Here is a 26853-nt window from a genome sequence, read left to right as displayed (position 1 = left end):
CTGGCAGCAGCAATGGGAGGCCCGTAATCTGCCAGCACCCTATGTCAAAAAATTCAACACACCAGCAGTGTGAGGAGACCTGAAAGTGGCACATGGCATGAGAGACTGTGGACCTGGCAGCAGCATGAAGAGGCGGTATAGGGGCCCATGGCAGATTAGGGGCCTGGCAGCAGCTATGGGAGGCCCGTAATCTGCCAGCACCCTATGTCAAAAAATTGAACACACCAGCAGTGTGAGGAGACCTGAAAGTGGCACATGGCAGAGTGTGGCGATGGAGACAGCAGCAATGGGAGGCCGTACAGGGACCCATGAGAGACTCTGGACCTGGCAGCAGCATGAGGAGGCGGTATATAGGGGCCTATGGCAGATTAGGGGCCTGGCAGCAGCTATAGGAGGCCCGTAATCTGCCAGCACCCTATGTCAAAAAATTCTACACACCAGCAGTGTGAGGAGACCTGAAAGTGGCACATGGCAGAGTGTGGCGATGGAGACAGCAGCAATGGGAGGCCGTACAGGGACCCATGAGAGACTCTGGACCTGGCAGCAGCATGAGGAGGCGGTATATAGGGGCCTATGGCAGATTAGGGGCCTGGCAGCAGCTATAGGAGGCCCGTAATCTGCCAGCACCCTATGTCAAAAAATTCTACACACCAGCAGTGTGAGGAGACCTGAAAGTGGCACATGGCAGAGTGTGGCGATGGAGACAGCAGCAATGGGAGGCCGTACAGGGACCCATGACAAACTCTGGACCTGGCAGCAGCATGAGGAGGCGGTATATAGGGGCCTATGGCAGATTAGGGGCCTGGCAGCAGCTATGGGAGGCCCGTAATCTGCCAGCACCCTATGTCAAAAAATTGAACACACCAGCAGTGTGAGGAGACCTGAAAGTGGCACATGGCAGAGTGTGGCGATGGAGACAGCAGCAATGGGAGGCCGTACAGGGACCCATGAGAGACTCTGGACCTGGCAGCAGCATGAGGAGGCGGTATATAGGGGCCTATGGCAGATTAGGGGCCTGGCAGCAGCTATAGGAGGCCCGTAATCTGCCAGCACCCTATGTCAAAAAATTCTACACACCAGCAGTGTGAGGAGACCTGAAAGTGGCACATGGCAGAGTGTGGCGATGGAGACAGCAGCAATGGGAGGCCGTACAGGGACCCATGACAGACTCTGGACCTGGCAGCAGCATGAGGAGGCGGTATATAGGGGCCTATGGCAGATTAGGGGCCTGGCAGCAGCTATGGGAGGCCCGTAATCTGCCAGCACCCTATGTCAAAAAATTCAACACACCAGCAGTGTGTGAGGAGACCTGAAAGTGGCACATGGCAGAGTGTGGCGATGGAGACAGCAGCAATGGGAGGCCGTACAGGGACCCATGAGAGACTCTGGACCTGGCAGCAGCATGAGGAGGCGGTATATAGGGGCCTATGGCAGATTAGGGGCCTGGCAGCAGCTATGGGAGGCCCGTAATCTGCCAGCACCCTATGTCAAAAAATTCTACACACCAGCAGTGTGAGGAGACCTGAAAGTGGCACATGGCAGAGTGTGGCGATGGAGACAGCAGCAATGGGAGGCCGTACAGGGACCCATGACAGACTCTGGACCTGGCAGCAGCATGAGGAGGCGGTATATAGGGGCCTATGGCAGATTAGGGGCCTGGCAGCAGCAATGGGAGGCCCGTAATCTGCCAGCACCCTATGTCAAAAAATTCAACACACCAGCAGTGTGAGGAGACCTGAAAGTGGCACATGGCATGAGAGACTGTGGACCTGGCAGCAGCATGAAGAGGCGGTATAGGGGCCCATGGCAGATTAGGGGCCTGGCAGCAGCTATGGGAGGCCCGTAATCTGCCAGCACCCTATGTCAAAAAATTGAACACACCAGCAGTGTGAGGAGACCTGAAAGTGGCACATGGCAGAGTGTGGCGATGGAGACAGCAGCAATGGGAGGCCGTACAGGGACCCATGAGAGACTCTGGACCTGGCAGCAGCATGAGGAGGCGGTATATAGGGGCCTATGGCAGATTAGGGGCCTGGCAGCAGCTATAGGAGGCCCGTAATCTGCCAGCACCCTATGTCAAAAAATTCTACACACCAGCAGTGTGAGGAGACCTGAAAGTGGCACATGGCAGAGTGTGGCGATGGAGACAGCAGCAATGGGAGGCCGTACAGGGACCCATGAGAGACTCTGGACCTGGCAGCAGCATGAGGAGGCGGTATATAGGGGCCTATGGCAGATTAGGGGCCTGGCAGCAGCTATAGGAGGCCCGTAATCTGCCAGCACCCTATGTCAAAAAATTCTACACACCAGCAGTGTGAGGAGACCTGAAAGTGGCACATGGCAGAGTGTGGCGATGGAGACAGCAGCAATGGGAGGCCGTACAGGGACCCATGACAAACTCTGGACCTGGCAGCAGCATGAGGAGGCGGTATATAGGGGCCTATGGCAGATTAGGGGCCTGGCAGCAGCTATGGGAGGCCCGTAATCTGCCAGCACCCTATGTCAAAAAATTGAACACACCAGCAGTGTGAGGAGACCTGAAAGTGGCACATGGCAGAGTGTGGCGATGGAGACAGCAGCAATGGGAGGCCGTACAGGAACCCATGACAGACTCTGGACCTGGCAGCAGCATGAGGAGGCGGTATATAGGGGCCTATGGCAGATTAGGGGCCTGGCAGCAGCTATGGGAGGCCCGTAATCTGCCAGCACCCTATGTCAAAAAATTCAACACACCAGCAGTGTGTGAGGAGACCTGAAAGTGGCACATGGCAGAGTGTGGCGATGGAGACAGCAGCAATGGGAGGCCGTACAGGGACCCATGAGAGACTCTGGACCTGGCAGCAGCATGAGGAGGCGGTATATAGGGGCCTATGGCAGATTAGGGGCCTGGCAGCAGCTATGGGAGGCCCGTAATCTGCCAGCACCCTATGTCAAAAAATTCTACACACCAGCAGTGTGAGGAGACCTGAAAGTGGCACATGGCAGAGTGTGGCGATGGAGACAGCAGCAATGGGAGGCCGTACAGGGACCCATGACAGACTCTGGAACTGGCAGCAGCATGAGGAGGCGGTATATAGGGGCCTATGGCAGATTAGGGGCCTGGCAGCAGCAATGGGAGGCCCGTAATCTGCCAGCACCCTATGTCAAAAAATTCAACACACCAGCAGTGTGAGGAGACCTGAAAGTGGCACATGGCATGAGAGACTGTGGACCTGGCAGCAGCATGAAGAGGCGGTATAGGGGCCCATGGCAGATTAGGGGCCTGGCAGCAGCTATGGGAGGCCCGTAATCTGCCAGCACCCTATGTCAAAAAATTGAACACACCAGCAGTGTGAGGAGACCTGAAAGTGGCACATGGCATGAGAGACTGTGGACCTGGCAGCAGCATGAAGAGGCGGTATAGGGGCCCATGGCAGATTAGGGGCCTGGCAGCAGCTATGGGAGGCCCGTAATCTGCCAGCACCCTATGTCAAAAAATTGAACACACCAGCAGTGTGAGGAGACCTGAAAGTGGCACATGGCAGAGTGTGGCGATGGAGACAGCAGCAATGGGAGGCCGTACAGGGACCCATGAGAGACTCTGGACCTGGCAGCAGCATGAGGAGGCGGTATATAGGGGCCTATGGCAGATTAGGAGCCTGGCAGCAGCTATAGGAGGCCCGTAATCTGCCAGCACCCTATGTCAAAAAATTCTACACACCAGCAGTGTGAGGAGACCTGAAAGTGGCACATGGCAGAGTGTGGCGATGGAGACAGCAGCAATGGGAGGCCGTACAGGGACCCATGAGAGACTCTGGACCTGGCAGCAGCATGAGGAGGCGGTATATAGGGGCCTATGGCAGATTAGGGGCCTGGCAGCAGCTATAGGAGGCCCGTAATCTGCCAGCACCCTATGTCAAAAAATTCTACACACCAGCAGTGTGAGGAGACCTGAAAGTGGCACATGGCATGAGACACTGTGGACCTGGCAGCAGCATGAGGAGGCGGTATATAGGGGCCCATGGCAGATTAGGGGCCTGGCAGCAGCTATGGGAGGCCCGTAATCTGCCAGCACCCTATGTCAAAAAATTCAACACACCAGCAGTGTGTGAGGAGACCTGAAAGTGGCACATGGCAGAGTGTGGCGATGGAGACAGCAGCAATGGGAGGCCGTACAGGGACCCATGAGAGACTCTGGACCTGGCAGCAGCATGAGGAGGCGGTATATAGGGGCCTATGGCAGATTAGGGGCCTGGCAGCAGCTATGGGAGGCCCGTAATCTGCCAGCACCCTATGTCAAAAAATTCTACACACCAGCAGTGTGTGAGGAGACCTGAAAGTGGCACATGGCAGAGTGTGGCGATGGAGACAGCAGCAATGGGAGGCCGTACAGGGACCCATGAGAGACTCTGGACTTGGCAGCAGCATGAGGAGGCGGTATAAGGGCCCATGGCAGATTAGGGGCCTGGCAGCAGCTATAGGAGGCCCATAATCTGCCAGCACCCTATGTCAAAAAATTCTACACACCAGCAGTGTGTGAGGAGACCTGAAAGTGTCACATGGCAGAGTGTGGCGATGGAGACAGCAGCAATGGGAGGCCGTACAGGGACCCATGAGAGACTCTGGACTTGGCAGCAGCATGAGGAGGCGGTATAGGGGCCCATGGCAGATTAGGGGCCTGGCAGCAGCTATAGGAGGCCCATAATCTGCCAGCACCCTATGTCTAAAAATTCTACACACCAGCAGTGTGTGAGGAGACCTGAAAGTGGCACATGGCAGAGTGTGGCGATGGAGACAGCAGCAATGGGAGGCCGTACAGGGACCCATGAGAGACTCTGGACCTGGCAGCAGCATGAGGAGGCGGTATATAGGGGCCTATGGCAGATTAGGGTCCTGGCAGCAGCTATGGGAGGCCCGTAATCTGCCAGCACCCTATGTCAAAAAATTCTACACACCAGCAGTGTGTGAGGAGACCTGAAAGTGGCACATGTTTGAGGCATGATTCATGGCGGATTTAGTCAGTTGTGTCAGGAACTGGTGGTTTGAAATCCAGACTAATCCACGCCTGATTCATTTTCACAAACGTGAGTCTCTCCACACTTTGGGTGGACAGTCGTGTCCTCCGCGGAGTTACAATACCTCCTGCCGCACTAAACACGCGCTCCGATGCCACGCTACTGGCCGGGCATGACAGCCTTTCAAGGGCAAATTCAGCTAGTTGGGGCCAAAGGTCAAGTTTCGTTGACCAGTAGTCAAGGGGATTGTCTACCTCGGTTGGCAGGGTGCTGTCCAAGTAGGCCCAAGCCTGTTGTTTGAGGTCCTGCTCCAGGTCCACCTGATGCTGCTGCTGCTGCTGCTGCGGCTGGTTAGTAGTTTCCTCACTGCGCTGGTGAAGAAAGCTACTCATCATCGACTGCAGACTGAGGCAGCCGCTGCTGGTGGAGCTGCCACTGCTCCTACCACCCCACCCCTCCCCTGCTGCCATGGCAGCGGAACGCGAGCGCACAGGGCCCACAGTGTCTGAGGATGGACGTTGGCGCACAAAGGCAGAGACCAACTGACTACATAGGTGGTTTTTATAGTACGTTATTTTGGCCTCCCTCTCAGCAGGTGTGAAAAAGGCCACCATTTTGGAACGGTAGCGAGGGTCCAACAAGGTGGACAGCCAAAAGTCATCCCTCTGTCTGATGGTTATTATTCGGCTGTCGCTACGCAAGCAACCGAGCATGCTATGGGCCATTTGTGCCAAGGAATGCGAGGGACTCCCTGCCTCCATCTCCACAGCATACTGCCACGGTGCGTCTGGGTCCTCTGTCTCCTCCTCCTCCTCCTCTACCAGATGCTCCTGCTCCTCCACTCCTGTCCGCTGAGTGGAAAAACCACCCATTTCACTCAATAATTCCTGAGCACAAATGTCCTCCTCTACCTCCTCCTCTTCTTCCTGTCCTGCCCCCACAGGGGTCATGTGGCGTTGAGATCTGTGCGCCACGTCTACCGCACCCTGACCAGCCATTGTTAACAGCATTTGTTCAAGGACGTGCAACAGAGGAATGACGTCGTTCATCCCATAGTCCTGCCGACTCACGAATAGCGTGGCCTCCTCAAAGGGTCTGAGCAAGCGGCAGGTGTCACGCATGAGCTGCCAATGGCTGACATCGAAGTTACACAGGGGAGTACCTTTATCCGCTTGTAACATCAGGAAATCGGTGATGGCCTTTCGCTGCTCGTAAAGGCGGTCTAACATGTGTAGGGTTGAATTCCACCTTGTTGCAACGTCGCAGATCAGGCAATGATGTGGAATTCCGTTCTGCCGCTGCAGCTCAAGGAGGGTGTGCTTTGCGGTGTAGGAATGGCTGAAATGCATGCAAAGTTTACGTGACATTTTAAGGATGTCTTGCAGTGGGATGGTGGATTTTAGGAACCGCTTGACAACCAGATTGAACACGTGAGCCATGCATGGTGCATGGCACAACCTTCCTTGACGCAGAGCAGACACCATGTTCTTTCCGTTGTCGGTCAACATGGTTCCGATTTTCAGTTTGCGCGGAGACAGCCATCTGTCGATTTCTCTGTTCATTACACTCAGAAGTTCCTCCCCTGTGTGACTACGTTCGCCAAGGCATACCAGGTGCAGAACAGCGTGACACCGTTGCGCCCTGCACATGTGATATGCCGGTCGGGTAATGGGACTTGGCACGGGGGTGGCGGCTGAGGACACGGCGGAAGAAGAGGTGGTAGAGGCGGACATCTTTGCCGGACCAAGGACGTGCAAACGTGGAGGCAAAAGCGGCGTGACCTGTCCAAGTTGCTGGTGCGGCTGTGACGGCACCACGTTCACCCAGTGGGCCGTAAATGACATGTACTGTCCCTGACCGTAGTTACAGCTCCACACGTCGGCGCTGCCGTGCACTTTGGCAGAGACCGACATGCTCAAAGACTGGCCCACCATGTCTTCTACATGTGAATGCAGGGCTGGCACTGCCTTTTTGGCGAAGAAATGACGGCTTGGCACTCTCCACCGCGGCGCGGCACAAGCCATCATTTCTCTAAAAGGTGCTGAGTCCACCACTTGGAAAGGGAGGGACTGCAGCACCAGCAACTTGGACAGGAGGACGTTCAGCTTTTGCACCGTCGGGTGCGTGCTCGCAAACTGTTGTCTCTTGGAAACGGATTCCAAGAAAGACTGCTGACGGAATCCGTGAAGAGGAGTAGCAGGAGAAGGAGCATCTGAACGAGCGGAAGATGCCAACGAGTGACAACTCCCCTCAGCAGAGGTGTTGGAGCCTTGACTGGCTGATGGAGGGCGATTGACGTCGGGTGACGGAGCAAGTAACAGAGCGGGTGATGGAGCGGGGGCTGGGGCAGGCAGAACCGCCGTATCTTTATCACGGTTTTCCCAGGCCACCAAATGGCGACGCTGCATATGCTGCCGCAACGCTGTAGTCCCAACATGGGCCCCCTGGCCACGCTTGACTTTCTGGCCACATAGTCGACATACGGCTACGTTTACTTCCTCGGGCGGCTTGACGAAAAATTGCCACACCGCCGAGTAGGAAACTTTGCCCCCGATACTCCTCACTGGCTGACTGCTGCTTCCTCCGTGCACACCGGCACCACTACTGGCCGTGGTGGTAGGCTGCAGTGGAGCTGGTGCTCTACTCCGTGGCCGTTTGGCTCCACTGACACTGCTTCCACTGACACTGCTGCGACCCTGCTGCTGTCTCCTGGGCAACCCACCGACTGTTTCACTCACTGCCAAGCTGCCACCCTCTTCTCCTGATGATGCGGAAGAAATTGCCTGATGACGACGAGGCTGCCAAGTGCGATCAACCTCCTCATCATCAAGTAGGGTCTCCGCCTCACTACTAGCCCCCTCGGCTGCGTCTGGGTCAGGAGACAGACCTGTCTCTAGACCGGCTACCGGGCCACTCTCCTCGCCACTACTTCTTCGCCTAGCTGCTGAAAAGGCGGATGTCTCCCCCCGTTCCTGACCGCCCTCTGTTAGCTCTTCCTCACTGTACAGTGGGGCTGAGCCCACAGCATGCGATACTTCGCTTGGTGAGGGAACACCAAAGGACAGGGGCAGGTAGAGGACACGTGATTTCAGTGGGCTTGGTCCCGGGCCATGCCAACTAACGGTTGTGTCTGACGTACCCACCGACCGTTGGCTGTAGGTGTCAGAGGTGACCTGGGAAGAGGAAGACGACCGAGCCAACCAATCGATGACGGCAGGGTTGTCGGTGGAGACACGACCGCTGGATGACACCGGGAGCACTGGCCTCTGGCTGCGAATAGTGCTGCCTCGACCCCTTCCTCTGCTGCCACGTCTGCTCGCTCCTAAAACATTGCCTCCTCTGCCACTCCTCTGCATGTTGTCTGACATACTCTTTAATTAAACGATTATGTGTCCCTGAGTAACAATTCTGTGTCCCTGAGTAACAATTCTGTGTCTGTGCGAGTAACAATTCTGTGGCCCTAAGTAACAGTTCTGTGGCCCTCAGTAACAGTTCAGTGTCCCTGAGTAACAATTCTGTGTCTGTGCGAGTAAGAATTCTGTGTCTGTGCGAGTAACAATTCTGTGGCCCTAAGTAACAGTTCTGTGGCCCTCAGTAACAGTTCTGTGTCCCTGAGTAACAATTCTGTGTCTGTGCGAGTAACAATTCTGTGTCTGTGCGAGTAACAATTCTGTGTCTGTGCGAGTAACAATTCTGTGGCCCTAAGTAACGGTTCTGTGGCCCTCAGTAACAGTTCTGTGTCCCTGTGTAACAATTCTGTGTCTGTGCGAGTAACAATTCTGTGGCCCTAAGTAACAGTTCTGTGGCCCTCAGTAACAATTCTGTGTCCCTGATTAACGTTTCTGTGGCCCCAAGTAACAGTTCTGTGGCCCTCAGTAACAATTCTGTGTCTGTGCGAGTAACAATTCTGTGTCTGTGCGAGTAACAATTCTGTGGCCCTAAGTAACAGTTCTGTGGCCCTCAGTAACAATTCTGTGTCCCTGATTAACGTTTCTGTGGCCCCAAGTAACAGTTCTGTGGCCCTCAGTAACAATTCTGTGTCTGTGCGAGTAACAATTCTGTGTCTGTGCGAGTAACAATTCTGTGGCCCTAAGTAACAGTTCTGTGGCCCTCAGTAACAATTCTGTGTCCCTGATTAACGTTTCTGTGGCCCCAAGTAACAGTTCTGTGGCCCTCAGTAACAATTCTGTGTCTGTGCGAGTAACAATTCTGTGTCTGTGCGAGAAACAATTCTGTGGCCCTAAGTAACAGTTCTGTGGCCCTCAGTAACAGTTCTGTTTCCCTGAGTAACAATTCTGTGTCTGTGCGAGTAAGAATTCTGTGTCTGTGCGAGTAACAATTCTGTGGCCCTAAGTAACAGTTCTGTGGCCCTCAGTAACAGTTCTGTGTCCCTGAGTAACAATTCTGTGTCTGTGCGAGTAACAATTCTGTGTCTGTGCGAGTAACAATTCTGTGGCCCTAAGTAACGGTTCTGTGGCCCTCAGTAACAGTTCTGTGTCCCTGTGTAACAATTCTGTGTCTGTGCGAGTAACAATTCTGTGGCCCTAAGTAACAGTTCTGTGGCCCTCAGTAACAATTCTGTGTCCCTGATTAACGTTTCTGTGGCCCCAAGTAACAGTTCTGTGGCCCTCAGTAACAATTCTGTGTCTGTGCGAGTAACAATTCTGTGTCTGTGCGAGTAACAATTCTGTGTCTGTGCGAGTAACAATTCTGTGGCCCTAAGTAACGGTTCTGTGGCCCTCAGTAACAGTTCTGTGTCCCTGTGTAACAATTCTGTGTCTGTGCGAGTAACAATTCTGTGGCCCTAAGTAACAGTTCTGTGGTCCTCAGTAACAATTCTGTGTCTGTGCGAGTAACAATTCTGTGTCTGTGCGAGTAACAATTCTGTGGCCCTAAGTAACAGTTCTGTGGCCCTCAGTAACAATTCTGTGTCTGTCCCTGAGTAACAATTCTGTGGCCCTAACTAAAGTTTCTGTGACCCTAAGTAACAATTCTCTGGCACTCAGTAACAATTCTGTCTGTCCCTGAGTAACAATTCTGTGGCCCTAATAACGTTTCTGTGGCCCTAAGTAACAATTCTCTGGCACTCAGTAACAATTCTGTCTGTCCCTGAGTAACAATTCTCTGGCACTCAGTAACAATTCTGTCTGTCCCTGAGTAAAAATTCTGTGGCCCTAAGTAAAGTTTCTGTGGCCGTGAGTAACAATTCTCTGGCACTCCGTAACAATTCTGTCTGTCCCTGAGTAACAATTCTCTGGCACTCAGTAACAATTCTGTCTGTCCCTGAGTAAAAATTCTGTGGCCCTAAGTAAAGTTTCTGTGGCCCTGAGTAACAATTCTCTGGCACTCCGTAACAATTCTGTCTGTCCCTGAGTAACAATTCTCTGGCACTCAGTAACAATTCTGTCTGTCCCTGAGTAAAAATTCTGTGGCCCTAATTAAAGTTTCTGTGGCCCTAAGTAACAATTCTCTGGCACTCAGTAACAATTCTGTCTGTCCCTGAGTAACAATTCTCTGGCACTCCGTAACAATTCTGTCTGTCCCTGAGTAACAATTCTCTGGCACTCAGTAACAATTCTGTCTGTCCCTGAGTAAAAATTCTGTGGCCCTAAGTAAAGTTTCTGTGGCCCTGAGTAACAATTCTCTGGCACTCAGTAACAATTCTGTCTGTCCCTGAGTAACAATTCTCTGGCACTCAGTAACAATTCTGTCTGTCCCTGAGTAAAAATTCTGTGGCCCTAAGTAAAGTTTCTGTGGCCCTGAGTAACAATTCTCTGGCACTCCGTAACAATTCTGTCTGTCCCTGAGTAACAATTCTCTGGCACTCAGTAACAATTCTGTCTGTCCCTGAGTAAAAATTCTGTGGCCCTAAGTAAAGTTTCTGTGGCCCTGAGTAACAATTCTCTGGCACTCCGTAACAATTCTGTCTGTCCCTGAGTAACAATTCTCTGGCACTCAGTAACAATTCTGTCTGTCCCTGAGTAAAAATTCTGTGGCCCTAATTAAAGTTTCTGTGGCCCTAAGTAACAATTCTCTGGCACTCAGTAACAATTCTGTCTGTCCCTGAGTAACAATTCTCTGGCACTCCGTAACAATTCTGTCTGTCCCTGAGTAACAATTCTCTGGCACTCAGTAACAATTCTGTCTGTCCCTGAGTAAAAATTCTGTGGCCCTAAGTAAAGTTTCTGTGGCCCTGAGTAACAATTCTCTGGCACTCAGTAACAATTCTGTCTGTCCCTGAGTAACAATTCTCTGGCACTCAGTAACAATTCTGTCTGTCCCTGAGTAAAAATTCTGTGGCCATAAGTAAAGTTTCTGTGGCCCTGAGTAACAATTCTCTGGCACTCCGTAACAATTCTGTCTGTCCCTGAGTATGAATTCTGTGGCCCTAACTAGCGTTTCTTTGTCCCTAAGTAACAGTTCTGTGGCCCTGAGTAACAATTCTGTGTCTGTGCGAGTAACAATTCTGTGGCCCTAAGTAACAGTTCTGTGGCCCTCAGTAACAGTTCTGTGTCTGTGCGAGTAACAATTCTGTGTCTGTGCGAGTAACAATTCTGTGGCCCTAAGTAAAGTTTCTGTGGCCCTCAGTAACAGTTCTGTGTCTGTGCGAGTAACAATTCTGTGTCTGTGCGAGTAACAATTCTGTGGCCCTAAGTAAAGTTTCTGTGGCCCTAAGTAACAATTCTCTGGCACTCAGTAACAATTCTGTCTGTCCCTGAGTAACAATTCTCTGGCACTCAGTAACAATTCTGTCTGTCCCTGAGTAAAAATTCTGTGGCCCTAAGTAAAGTTTCTGTGGCCCTGAGTAACAATTCTCTGGCACTCCGTAACAATTCTGTCTGTCCCTGAGTAACAATTCTCTGGCACTCAGTAACAATTCTGTCTGTCCCTGAGTAAAAATTCTGTGGCCCTAAGTAAAGTTTCTGTGGCCCTGAGTAACAATTCTCTGGCACTCCGTAACAATTCTGTCTGTCCCTGAGTATGAATTCTGTGGCCCTAACTAGCGTTTCTTTGTCCCTAAGTAACAGTTCTGTGGCCCTGAGTAACAATTCTGTGTCTGTGCGAGTAACAATTCTGTGGCCCTAAGTAACAGTTCTGTGGCCCTCAGTAACAGTTCTGTGTCTGTGCGAGTAACAATTCTGTGTCTGTGCGAGTAACAATTCTGTGGCCCTAAGTAACAGTTCTGTGGCCTTCAGTAACAATTCTGTGTCTGTGCGAGTAACAATTCTGTGTCTGTGCGAGTAACAATTCTGTGGCCCTAAGTAAAGTTTCTGTGGCCCTAAGTAACAATTCTCTGGCACTCAGTAACAATTCTGTCTGTCCCTGAGTAACAATTCTCTGGCACTCAGTAACAATTCTGTCTGTCCCTGAGTAAAAATTCTGTGGCCCTAAGTAAAGTTTCTGGGGCCCTGAGTAACAATTCTCTGGCACTCCGTAACAATTCTGTCTGTCCCTGAGTAACAATTCTCTGGCACTCAGTAACAATTCTGTCTGTCCCTGAGTAAAAATTCTGTGGCCCTAAGTAAAGTTTCTGTGGCCCTGAGTAACAATTCTCTGGCACTCCGTAACAATTCTGTCTGTCCCTGAGTATGAATTCTGTGGCCCTAACTAGCGTTTCTTTGTCCCTAAGTAACAGTTCTGTGGCCCTGAGTAACAATTCTGTGTCTGTGCGAGTAACAATTCTGTGGCCCTAAGTAACAGTTCTGTGGCCCTCAGTAACAGTTCTATGTCTGTGCGAGTAACAATTCTGTGTCTGTGCGAGTAACAATTCTGTGGCCCTAAGTAACAGTTCTGTGGCCTTCAGTAACAATTCTGTGTCTGTGCGAGTAACAATTCTGTGTCTGTGCGAGTAACAATTCTGTGGCCCTAAGTAAAGTTTCTGTGGCCCTAAGTAACAATTCTCTGGCACTCAGTAACAATTCTGTCTGTCCCTGAGTAACAATTCTCTGGCACTCAGTAACAATTCTGTCTGTCCCTGAGTAAAAATTCTGTGGCCCTAAGTAAAGTTTCTGGGGCCCTGAGTAACAATTCTCTGGCACTCAGTAACAATTCTGTCTGTCCCTGAGTAACAATTCTCTGGCACTCAGTAACAATTCTGTCTGTCCCTGAGTAAAAATTCTGTGGCCCTAAGTAAAGTTTCTGTGGCCCTAAGTAACAATTCTCTGGCACTCAGTAACAATTCTGTCTGTCCCTGAGTAACAATTCTCTGGCACTCAGTAACAATTCTGTCTGTCCCTGAGTAAAAATTCTGTGGCCCTAATTAAAGTTTCTGTGGCCCTAAGTAACAATTCTCTGGCACTCAGTAACAATTCTGTCTGTCCCTGAGTAACAATTCTCTGGCACTCAGTAACAATTCTGTCTGTCCCTGAGTAAAAATTCTGTGGCCCTAATAACGTTTCTGTGGCCCTAAGTAACAATTCTCTGGCACTGAGTAAGAATTCTGTCTGTCCCTGAGTATGAATTCTGTGGCCCTAACTAGCGTTTCTTTGTCCCTAAATAACGATTCTGTGGCCCTCATTAACAAGTCTGTGTCCCTGAGTAATGGTTCTCTGTCCCTAAGTAACTTTTCTCTGTCCCCAATTATCGTTTCTGTGGCCCTAACTCTGTCCCTGTCCCTAGTACAGAGCGGTCTGCCTCTGTTCAATAACTGCAGGCAAATGAAGAATTCCAAAATGGCCGCTATTTATAGCTCGACCATTACACAGTGCTGGCTGGCTGGCTGCTGATTGGCTGATGCGATCACATGTAGTTGAGGAATGCATTATGGGTCAGCGCGCCTTGTCTGCGCGCCTTCCCAGACATCCCCGCTCCGTCGCCGCACATGTCAGCCGCCATTTTCTGAAAAATTTCGATTCGCGCGTCCGAATTAGGCTATTTTTCGGATTCGGCACGAATCGAAATTTTTCCGATATTCGACTCGAATTCCACTTCGGATACTTCGATTCGCTCATCTCTAATCAAGACCTTCCAAATCATGTTGCATCCAAAACAATTACATTTTAACACAGACAACTTCACCACTTCATATCTTTCTTACAGTATCTAAACAACATTCTATACCACTCGTTTTCATGAATTTTGAAAATAGATGCCACACAGATCCACATGCCTGAGGTCTGGTTTCAGCTGTACAGTGACTTCCCTGCTCTTCCAATTCTCTTTCCTAAACTAACTATATAAAAAGATGGGAGGAAGTATTAAAAGAAACAATTGAAAAAGAAGATAGGAAAAGAATCAAAGCCTAAAGGTCCACTAATATATTACCTGTAGAAAACACATCATGTTTTCTTTAGATGATATCTTACTCCATCTCATATAGTAAGAAGGTACAATGCTATATATCTAGTGGTCCTGCCATAAAGCACAAGAGATAGTGACTACGGGTCTACAATCTAATTAATTCAGTACTCAGGTATAATATAAGAAAGAACCCTGTTGAGGTACTGCTAAATAGGTCCATACCTGACATTCCTAAAGCAATGAATAAGCTAGCAAGCTTTATATTTAGCGCAACCAAGTAAAAAATAGCCCACTGATGTAAATTCCTGACATTAAACTTCTCAGAACTAAAAAATAGATTAAATGTCATCATGACAAATGAAAAAATTACTTAAATCATACAGGATACAAAGAGATTCTTTAAATCTGGTCCCCGTGAACAGAGTCCACCAAACTTTGTGAAACACTCTTGAGAGTCTCATCACACCCCCACAGCCCAGGGGATGGAAACCCCATACTTCCCTAACCCTTTTGCAGTCCATCCCAATATTGCTTTTTCTTCCTTCCCTTTTTCCGGAGAGGTATATATTTTTTTTGCTAGGACCTTCTTTTATTTTTGAGCTGCCACGTACATTTGTTGATGACACTGCATTTTGTTGTTTGCAGCATGTCACCGCATGCTTGTGTGGTAAAGTAGTGTGCACCAAAGTTCAGCATCTTTATCTCCCCTATTGCCATAGCTGTTGTTAACTTCTGGCAATTCCACCTCCTCTTCCTCCACTCCCCAAGGGTGCAATAGCAGATACTTGCCTTCAAGTGCTGGTAATGCACCTATTTCCTCCTCTTCTCAAGGGTACATTAGCAGCAATTTCCCTCAGAGTACTACTAACGTGCTTTTTTTCTCCTCCTGTACTCCTCATAGGAGTAGAACAGTTACTGCAAGGGTTTCTAATGTGCCCTTTTCCTCATCCTTCTTCTTTACTCTTCAGTGGTGCATTAGCAGCCATTTGACTGCAATTGCTGCAAATGTACCCTTTTCCTCCTGCTCTGCTCCTCCCCGGTGCAAAGCAGCTACTTGCTTCCCCCCATTCTTCTTCTTCTGTCAATCCTCCCATTCTGTTAAAGCCCAAAAAGGTAGCTATGAAGAGTCAATGGAATTAGAGGCCACTGCTATTACCAGGGCCAGTCCACATAGCTTTATAGTGTGCATTAGCCTATTCATATGTCTCTTCTGCTGGAGTGTGGAGTGGAAGAAAATAATATCTAGAAACCTGCACTCCCCCCTCCCCATCATCTTAATCCCAGGTGGAAAAACTGCTGGCTTTTCAGCTGCTCCCATTCCAGTTTGTGGAATCACCTCTTTGCATGAGTGAATGGCCTGTGCTACACCACACTAACAGGGGCCCAGCTGCGTGTGGATAGGATCAAGCTGTAAAGAGGCTGTAGAATATCTCTAGCATTAAGATGGAAAATAGGATGGAAAAAAGACAAAAACCCTTCAATCCCCCACCACCAAATTCCCCAAGGTACACAGCATGTTGCAACTTACAGGACAGTCAGTAGGGCTTTACATCTACTTTAACAGACCAGCCAGTGCCGCTAAGCCCTACACTTATCTCTTCCTTTACACTTTATCATTATCAGTAACACTTCCTATACTTTCCCTAAAGCACATTGTCTATATGGTGTATACCCTTTTTATAATAAGGAGGCTGGTTTAACCAAGTTGACCTATTAGCTCTTCTAAGTTCAAAGACCAGGATATGCACTATGGTTACCATGGTGAATCCCTGCCTTAGTTCAGTGGGTCTGTTTGGAAGAAAAGTTGAATGTAGACAGAGAAGGACAGAGAAATATTGGGATCATTAGAAAAAAATCACAGCTTTAGCATTGGCATAAGCATGTCGTGGCTTAGTTAGCTTACTGCTGAACACTGGAGTGCTCATTTCATAGCAAACCGCATTATTAGTAAATTCTGCATATATACACTGTAGTCTGTGCTTGTGCACAAAAAGTAGGCGCATAGTAAATCTTTGCATGATCAATATGTGTAGGGATAAAGGTGATCCGTACTACAGTATATCCTACATCATAACAATATATTATAATGAAATAACAGTAATAAGAGTGTTCAATTAAGTTAATATATATATATGAGTGTCTTAGAGTGAGGTCCATTGCATTAGAAATGGCTATTATTACTAGGCGTATATAGATATATACACTTTTATTTTAAAAACATATATATAATATATATATATATATATATATAAAATATACAGTTGTTTTTCTGTATTCAGCTACATTTGACACGTTTTGGTCCACTGTGCACCATTGGGTGTTGCAGAGTATTGATGCACCATTGGGTGTTGCAGACTGGTCCACTATACATCATGAATGTCGTGAACTGATAAGCGATAAGGGGTGTAACATGTGCTAAGAAAACCCTATATAAATGTGACCTGTAATCAACTTAATCAGAGCATCTGATGGGCAGGGCATAGGTGCTCTCATACAGCTGTATTATCACTAATAAATATATGATTTGGATCTCTCGTTTGCAAGGTTGTTTAATTCAGGTTTAAAGCTGTGAAATTTACTAAACAAATGTGTGGGCACATTCCAATATTCTTTAGTAAATCAGATCCACAGTTTGCTTGGTTTAAAAGATAAAAGTAATTTTTAGTGCCCCTATGGTGAGTATTCTCCTAATATGATGTATTACCAAAGTATGGGGCTTCTTTTTTTCAAAGTCTATAGCTAGTTGATCAGTGTAGTCCAGCACATTTGTGCAGTAAATTTTTTTCCATTAAAAAGAAACACACTATTAAGCATCTGTAGACAGTGTGGTCTTTTAATCTTCAACACTGTTGTAGTGTTTCCTGAGTAACATTAGTAGATCACTGATTGATTTTTCCTCCTGCCTGAAACTGCTCTTCAACTGCATTTATTATGGTACATGTTCTGTTACCAGTAATTCCAGCAGTTTTACATGGAAAATGGATATCTGCTTATGTTTCTGTATGCTTCCCCTAGATGCTTTAGATTCCAATCAAAATCTGAATACATTTTGTTAGTTATACTGTCTTCCAAACAAACCGGCCCAGGAATGTGTGTGAATGTTGGTAAAATTGTGGACTATAGACTTTGCATGATTATATGCCATTGATTTACTAAAGGCAAAAAGACTGTTCACTGGAAGGGAGGTTGCACTTTCCATGGGAATTATCCCCAGAGCTTAGTGCATGGTGTGTTGCTGTGCTGACTTCCATCATCCAATTATGTGCAAGCAATTGTTTTCCTTGCATATGATTGGGCATTGTTTGCAAAGTGAAATTTAATCACATTTACTAATTCCCATAGAAAGTGCAGCTTTCCTTGAAAAGTGAACATCTATTTGCATTTGGTAAATCAACCCGTATGTAATTTGTAAAGCACTGCAGGACATATTGATACAATATAAACTTGTCAAATTAAGAAAGGCCAAAAACATTTATAAATAATACACTTAACCCAGATCTCAGATTACCCAAATCATTCAATACTCTCTTTTCTATTTAATGCAGAAAACAATGCTTACACTGTAGACTTGTCATATTGTACTGTGTTTTCTTGCCTCTTTGTTTTCAGAGGCTTTGGTATCTCTGCTGAGAATTGACTGCAAATAGCAGAAGGTCCTGGGGGACAGATCTTCAACTTGTGACCATGATTGGTGTTGGGGTTTTCACATTCACATACCTCTAACACTTGCAAGAAACATTGACTGCCTTTTTTGCCTCTTAATAAAAAAGAGCATCAGCTGCTGGTTTAAATAAAGCTAACTAAAAAATAAACTTTCTTGTTCTCTATTATATTATTGTTTTTACTCTATTTTATAAAAGATGATGAACAAATACTGTAGAATTTACATAGCTAATCAGGAATTACAGTAAAAGTTCATTAAATCTGATCTGGGGAATTCAAGTGAACTCAAGTAAGCAAATTAAGTGCTGAGTTAATTATGTTGTTAATTACTTAATTAAGCGTTATCTTTTTAAGTGATGCCATTAATAAACTGACATAAATTTCTATTTGAATATATTTATGTATTGAGGGTCTTTTTGTTTTCCTAGTGTCTCTGGGGTGCTATTTTTCCCTAAAGTTCTCAATCTAATGTTTTGGCAAAGAAATCTATCCCAACTGACTATTACCATGTAATGAAATATATTACCTTCATAATGATCCTATTTTCCTTTGATTAGATTTTCCCCAAGATAAGCAATGTGTTTAATTAATTCTGTTACACATTGTATGTACTGAACATTTATTTATGCATACTAACAATAATGTAAGATTTGCTCTTTACCACTGATCAATGAAAATATCTTTCTAAAGCAAAAATGTTGTTATATAGAAATCCTACTTGCTCATGAAATGCAGTGGTGATAATGTAATATCCACTGTGTGGCATTTGTATTATATGTTAATGGATCACAGCCATGTTGCAGAAATAAAATGTAATCTGTTAGGGACTTTGAACTGTACTTCATCAAACTGACAAGACTGTAAAAAATGAGTTCATGGCATTGCCAGTTACAAGTCATTTTTACAGTACATTCCTGAAAGATAAAACAACATGGATTAAAAAAATAACTTTGAAGGATAATTAAATGAACATTCCTTAATAAGGTGACTGATTCCCTTAAAGCTGTATTCACACTAATGTGGTTTTAGATGTTGTTATGCTATTTAACTGTATGTAAAAAACAACCTACTGCAGTTTTGCTGTTTTTTTACAGGAAGCAGTAGAAGCTTTCATCCTTCAGAGCCCTGATGTATACGTAAAAAAGACAACTCTGTAACTAACTTTACTCCGATTTTCATTATAATACTTTCTGCAGTCACTTGCTATTAAATGTTTTACATTTGCAAGGATCGCCCTACCTTTGCTCAGGTATGTGACATTTTGAGATGAGCAAACTTTTTGAGATTTCTTCGCCTTCAGTTTACTTTATTTGATTCCATGATCCATTTTTTTCACTCTGAGTTGAAAAAATTGTCACAGTGGTCTATTATAAGGTGGGGTAATTAATAACTGCATTGACACATAAAGTACATAGCACAGTAGAACTTTCTAAGAAATTGTCTCATTCTGCCACATACCCTAAAAATAGGAGCATTACTCCTCATTTTAGGAAAGTGGTGGATGCTGCAATACAATGAATGCAAATAATGTCTACACTCCCTTGTTAGCTATCGTTTTGATAAGGTAATTTTTAGGAAAGACACAGCAGGTGCGCATGCGCAAGTGTGCACATGAATCGCCAGGCTGGCTATTTAAACTGTACTAGCTTCTGATGTCACTGCTACTTGGTCTATATCATTCCTGTTAACCTGCTACCTGTGTTTTGATCTTCTATTGCCTACCTGATCAGCTTTGACCACACTTATATTCTGCCCGCACCGACCCTTGGCTTGCTTCTGGACCATATCTCTGTCTGCTCCCACTGCCTACCTGCCTATCATTGCCAACCCAAGCCTGGAATTCTTCTGATCTGCCTGCCAATTCCTGACCCAGCTTGCCTGACCCTGTATCATCTGTATTCTGGCATCTGCCAACCTGGTGTCCTATTGCTCAGCATCTACAGTCCAGCCTGCATCCGATACAGATGGCGAAGCATCTGCTTCTGGCGTTTAAAGCCTACTGTTCTACTACTCAACATCTACACTCCTACTACTCAACATCTACGCTCCTGCCTGCATCCGGTACAGGCGGATGACGTGTCTGCTTCTGGCGTCCACTGCCTGCTGTCATACAACTCAGCATCCGCAGTCCAGCCTGAAACCCGTACAGACATATGACACACCTGCACCTGGTATCGCAGATCTATCAGGCAGTGTAAGAGAATATCAGGCTTCATCACTAGGTACATGACAGTACCAAGCAGCCATGTTGGAGCCTGAGAGAGGGGCCTCTCTGCTTGCAGAGATTTGCCAGTACATTACTGCACTGGCTTAGGCCGTCAAGAGCCTACAGGAGGGGTATACACAACTCGAGAACTGTCTCCAAGCCCTACCTGCATCTGTAGCTCCACCACAGCCACTTCAACTTCTGCTTCATTCTTTTACTCCTGTACCTCCTAAAGTCGTGGTGCTTCTGTCTGAACCAAAGGTTCACACACCTGACAGATTTTTCAGTGACCGGGCTGAGGTGGACTTATGTGACTGAATTTAGATGCTAGAGATCTGATAACAGCTGGAATGATGCTGCCTTGTGTTATCAATTTCGCCTGGGACTTTCTGAACCCCTAAAAGATTAACTGACCAAGGTTGTGTTGCAAAGCTATCTGGATGGACTGATTGCATTATCCATCCAGATTGACCAGCAGCTCAGAAAAAGATCCACTGGCCTAGCCTGTCCTTTGTGGATGTCACCCAGGGTACCATCTTCAGCCAGTCCAGCACCTTCAGCCTCACCTGCATCTGATGAACCTGTACCCATAAAGTTGGGTCTCCTGCATCCTTCGCTCACAGTGGAAGAATGCCAACAACAGCATCAGAATAACTTGTGGAGAAGCGGGACACTACGTGTGGAACTGCCCTTCCTGCTTTCTTTCCAGCATCCAGGAAGGGTTCTGCTGGTGTCCACTATCATTAATTTGCAGCACAGCATCAGATTCCCCTGCAACATAAGGCCCAAAGATTTTCTGTTTACCTTGCTGACGGATCCAGTATTAAGTCCGGGACTGTAACACAAGAAACTTTTTCTCTGCCAATAACTACATCCTTCTCAAGGCATAAGGAACTGTTGTGCTTAGCTGCCATTTCTGTGTGGCTGTACTGGAACATGACCACCTGCTATTGGTTCACTTTGGGATCCATAAAACAACAGATTTGATACATCTGTTCTGGTGGCCTGACTTGGTTAAGGATTGTAAGGCTTATGTAAGCTCCTGTGCCAATTGCTATCATAACAAGCGCAGCAGAAACAGAGCTTGGGGGTTGCTCAGGCCTCTTCTGATTCCTGATAGACCTTGGAAAAGTATTGCCATGGACTTTATGGTGGAACTTCCACCATCTGAGAGCTTCTCTGCTATTTTTGTCAGGATCAATTGTTTTTCCAAAATGGCTCATTTCCCATCCATAGAAGGAACACCGTCCACAGTAGAGACAGCTCGGGTCTTCGTGAAGGAAATCGTAAAGCTCCATGGCATCCCTGCTAACATTGTTTTGGACCATGGAGTCCAGTTTATATCCAGATTTTGGAGGGCACTCTGTGAGACTTTAAAGAACGTTTCCTCAGTGTACCACCCACAGACAAATTAACAAACTAAAAGAAAGAACCAAACATTGGAGCAGTACATCCGCTGCTTTACATCATTCACATAAGACAATTGGGTGTCTTTATTACTCCTGGTTGAGTTTGCTTACAAGACCTTGATGCATTCCGCAATCAAACAATCTCCGCTCTTTGCAAATTACAGGTTTCACCTATCATTTCTGTCTAACAAATTAGCTGAATGTGCTATCCCAGTTGTCCCGGACACCCGAAACTTCGTTCAGCAGCATAATAAGATCTTGCAGGAATCTATAGCTAAAACTATAGGGGGAGTTTGCTGAGAGGCATGTTGAGTCCATAGATGATTTTATTTTTTGCCAAAAAGTTTTGGAACATTACAAAAAAATATATTTTTTTTACACAATGATGTCACTTAAAATATATTTTGCTCACACATGCCATACATATATGAGAAATAACACTCCAAAACATTCTGCTACTTCTCCCAAGCATGGAGATACCACATGTGAGAGACTTTTTGGCAGCCACATGCACATCCCCAAAATGCAATGGCCATCTTTAGGCTTTCAAAGGGCATATTTCTTCATGTCACTTCCTTACTACCTATCACAGTTTCAGAGGCCCTAAGATGCCAGGATAGTACAAGCACCCCCCCAAATAACCATTTTTTGAAAAGTAGACATCCCAAGGAACTTGATAAGAGCCATGGTGAGTATTTTTCAGATATAATGTTTTTTTCTTTCTTCATTTTCCAAACACTTGTGGCAACAAATAAGATCTGTAAAATACTCATCATGCCTCTTAGAAAATACCCTGGAGTATTTACTTTAAAAAAAATGGGTCATTTGAGGGGGTTTCTTCTACTATCCTGACATTTCAGGGCCAACATTAGAAGCTTATGCTTAGAAGCACATCACCCACTCTTCTAACCACTTCAAAACCAAACCTTTTCTGACAGTTTTTGTTTACATGAAAAAAACAGTTTTTTGCTATAAAACTACTTTAACCATCCAAAAGCATGAGGCAGAGGCCCTAGAGAATAAAATGGTGGGTATTGCAATTTTTTTTATCTTACATAGTATTTGTTCAGTGATTTTTGAAATGCAAATGTTTTGGAAAAAATACACTTTTTTGAATTTGAATACACAAAAACACAATATATTGCCAAATTGTTCGATAATCTATAAAAGAGGATGCTATGCTGAGTAAATGGATACCAAACATAACATGCTTTAAAATTGCGCATGCACATGCAATAGAAGCAAACTACGTACATTTTTAATATCCATAGGTGATGTTTTAAGTCTTTAAAGGTTACCACTTTAGATTTACACAGGAGTGCTAGAATTACTGCCCTCAATCTGATGTTTGGGGTGATACTTCACATGCATGGAACAATCTTTTGTTTGCATAGAGACATGGGACTGACACTTGCGTTTGCTTTTGCGTGCGAGCATGGGCGGGTGACTTTTAAAAATGATTTATTTTGATTTTTAATTATTTTTACATTGTCCCTGTCATTTTTTAAAATCACTTTTATTGTTACTATAGGGAATGTAAATATCCCCTGTGATACCAATAGGCAGTGACAAATACTCTTTTTGGAGAAATCTGGGGTCTGTTAGACTCTAGATCTCACCTCTGCCCTTAAAGCATCTTATCACACCAAGATCTGTGTAATCAGATGCTTTCCCAATTTCAAAATGGCGTTGTTTATATCTGGTGAAACCAAAATAATGTAATGCTTGTTGTTTCCGGTTTTGTAGACCATAGATATGAAGCTGACCATCAGCTGAAAAAAACAATACTAGTATGATGCCTGTAGCTGCAGGCATCAGATTGTATAACCACTCAAAGTCCAGTGACATACCAGTATGTTTCTGGTCTTTCTTGGGCATATATACAACAGCACAGAGCACAGGCATAAGATGAATTGGGTCTGTGGTCCAATATGACCGCAATTCATTCTTTTTTGTAATGCTCATGTTGGAGTTAGGCGCAAAAACATTTTTAATTCGGAAACCATGGTAGGTTTCCATGCATATTGTAAAGCAAGAGCTGAATTTGGATGGCGGATATGTATTGTTGTGCGTGTAAATTGCTTTGGCACACAATCAATTTATACAAATCTTCCATGACGAACAGTGGAGAGGCTAAACGCTAGTGCTGGCAGTGATCAGGGCTGATCCTGCTAACACTGCATTTTTGAGGACACTATACTAAGGAGGTACTAGTATAGTTCTGTTCATGATCAATATATTGATCCGTACAAACACTATACTAGTAATGATGGTTATCAGCGACCTATAGCATGAGTGTGATAGTGTGTGAGCAATCTAACGCTAGCTGACCCTGGCTGGGAAGGGTGCTAACTAACCCTGATGCTATCTGATGTCCCAAGTGGCAGTAATATAGTGATCAATGAAAAATTCCATATACTGACACTGTACTAATAGCACTGGCTGGGTGACAGAGGTGATCAAAGGGTTAATATGTGTGATCAAAAGGTTAAATATGTTAATCTTACATAGTTACAAATGTCCATTCAGTTCAACCATTAAAAAAAAAAAAAGTTATAATCCTACACCCACAGTTGATCCAGAGGAAGGCAAAAAAAACCCAGCAAAGCATGATCCAATTTGCTCCTCCAGGGGAAATAATTCCTTCCTGATCCCCGGAAAGGCAATCGGATATTCCCTGAATCAACTTTACCTATAAATGTTAGTATCCAGTTATATTCTGTGTATCTAAGAAAGAATCCAGGCCTATTTTAACGCAATCCACTGAGCTGGTCAGAACCAACTCTTGAGGGAGTCTATTTCACATTTTCACAGCTCTTACGGTGAAGAAACCTTTCCGTGTTTGGAGATTAAATTTCTTTTCCTCCAGACGTAAAAAGTGCCCCCTTGTCCTCTGTGACAACCTCAGGGTGAAAAACTCTACACCAAGTTCACTATATGAACCACTGATGTATTTATACATGTTGATCATATCCCCCTTAATCTCCTCTTCTCAAGAGAGAATAAATTCAGTTCCTCTAATCTTTCCTCATAGCTGAGCTCCTCCATGCTGCTTATCAGTTTGGTTGCCCTTCTCTGCACTTTCTCTAGTTCCTCAATGTTCTTTTTATGAATTGGTGCCCAAAACTGAACTGCATATTCCAGATGAGGTATTACTAATGATTTGTACAGGGGTAATATGATATCTCTCTCTGGAGTCTATACCTCTTTTAATACAAGAGAGGATTTTGCTCACTTTAGAAACTGCAGCTTGGCATTGCATGCCATTATTAAGCTTGTGATCTACCAGAATTCCCAGATCCTTCTCCACCATTGATTCCCCCAATTGTACCCCCCTAGTATGTATAATGCATGCATATTCTTAGCCCCCAAATGCAGAACCTTACATTTATCAACATTAAACCTCATTTGCCTAATTAAACAGTGCATTGAGGTCAGCTTGTAAGTTGGAGACATCCTATAAGTACATTATCCTACTGCACAGCTTGGTGTCATCTGCAAAGACTGAAATGGTATATATAATCCCAGACCCTATATCATTTATAAATATATTCAAAAGTAAGGGTCCCAACACTGAACCTTGGGGTACACCACTGACAACCCCAGACCATTCAGAGTATGAATCATTAACCACTACTCTCTGAATACGATCTTTTAGCCAGTTTTCTACCCATTTACATTTGGATTTTTCCAAGCCTGTAGACTTTACCTTACACATTAGCCCTGTGTGGGGAACTGTGTCAAACGCTTCTGCAAAATCCAAGTATACCAAGTACATAGCCACCCCTCTGTCCAAGGTTTTGCTCACTTCCTCATAAAAAGAAATCAGATTTGTTTGACAACTTCTGTCTTTCATGTATCCATGCTGTCTGTTGCTTAAAATATTTTTTTCCGGCAAGAACTCATCTATGTGACCTTTTATTAAACTCTCCAGTATCTTCCCAACTATAGAAGTTAAACTAACAGGTCTATAATTACTTGATAAAGATTTTGACCCCCTTTTTAACCTCTTGCCGTCCGCCTGCTGTTGATAAACGGCAGGACGGTGGCACTCCAGGGGCGGGTTGCCGTTCATAAACGGCACCCGCCTTTTCTAGCTGTGCGCGCTCCCTGGGAGCGCGCAGCACCGCGATCCGGTGCCCGCTGTGTCCTCCGGACACAGTGAAACACCGATCGTCGGACGGGACCTCTGTACGAGGTCCCGATCATGTGATCACTGATTGGCGAATCAGTGATCACATGCAAAGTAGTAAGCAAGATGTCACTTGTGACATCATTGCTTACTACGTGTGAAATCTGTGAATGATCACAGAGGTCACATGGTACAAGGCTATTCACAACAGCCTTGTACCATGTGACAAGCTGTGACCAATCACAGCTCACTCAGTACTTCTCAATGACTGCAAGAAAGTATGTAAAAAAAAATAAAAAAATAAAAAATAATAATATAAAAAAAAAAAATAAAAATGCAAAAAAAAATGTTTAAAAATTATAATTTTTGGTTATAAACTAATTTGGATTTTTTTTTTTACTAAAAAAATAACGGAATAAATTTTGGCCAAGATTTATGATGAAATATTATTTATTTGCAAAATTTTATTAAAAAAAACACTTTTTTTCAAAATTTTTGGACTTTTTCATTTACATAGTAAAAAAAATAAAAATCCCAGCGGCGAATAAATACCACCAAATTAAAGCTTTATCTGTCTCAAAAAAATGGTAAAAAATTCATATGGGTACAGTATTGCATGACCGCGCAATTGTCATTCAAAGTGTGATAGCGCTGAAAGCTGAAAATTGCCCTGGACAGGAAGGGGGTAAAAGTGTCCGGACAGGAAGTGGTTAAATATTGGCACCACATGAGCCTTACGAAAATCCAGTGGTACTATGCCAGTCATTAAAGAGTCTCTAAAAATTAGAAGCAATGGCTTTGAAATGACAGAGCTAAATTCTTTAAGGACCTGTGGGTGTATGCCATCCGGTCCAGGGGCTTTATTCACCTTTATTCTTTCTAAATATTTCAGAATCATATCAATTGAGAGCCAATGTGGATCAGCTGGGGCTGTTTCAATACCATGTCCGTTATGGACAAGAGCTCCCCCATGCTCCTTTGTATGAAGAAGGTATTTAATATATTTGCCTTCTCTTTGTCCCCAGTCGCCCACTCTAGATTATTTTGTAAAGGGCCTACTTGCTCGGACTGGATCTTTTTACTATTAATATATTTGAAGAATTTTGGTCCTGCTATCTTTTGCAATCTGTCATTCTTTTTAAATTTTTGCAGCCTTTATTTCCTTTTTGCATATTCTGTTATATTCTTTGTAATGTTTAAACAGAGATA

The sequence above is a fragment of the Staurois parvus genome, unplaced genomic scaffold (assembly GCF_062004578.1).
Source record: "Staurois parvus isolate SC_StPar_1 unplaced genomic scaffold, SC_StPar_1.0 ptg000549l, whole genome shotgun sequence".
Classification (NCBI taxonomy): Eukaryota; Metazoa; Chordata; class Amphibia; order Anura; family Ranidae; genus Staurois; species Staurois parvus.
This window is presented reverse-complemented; position numbering follows the sequence as displayed.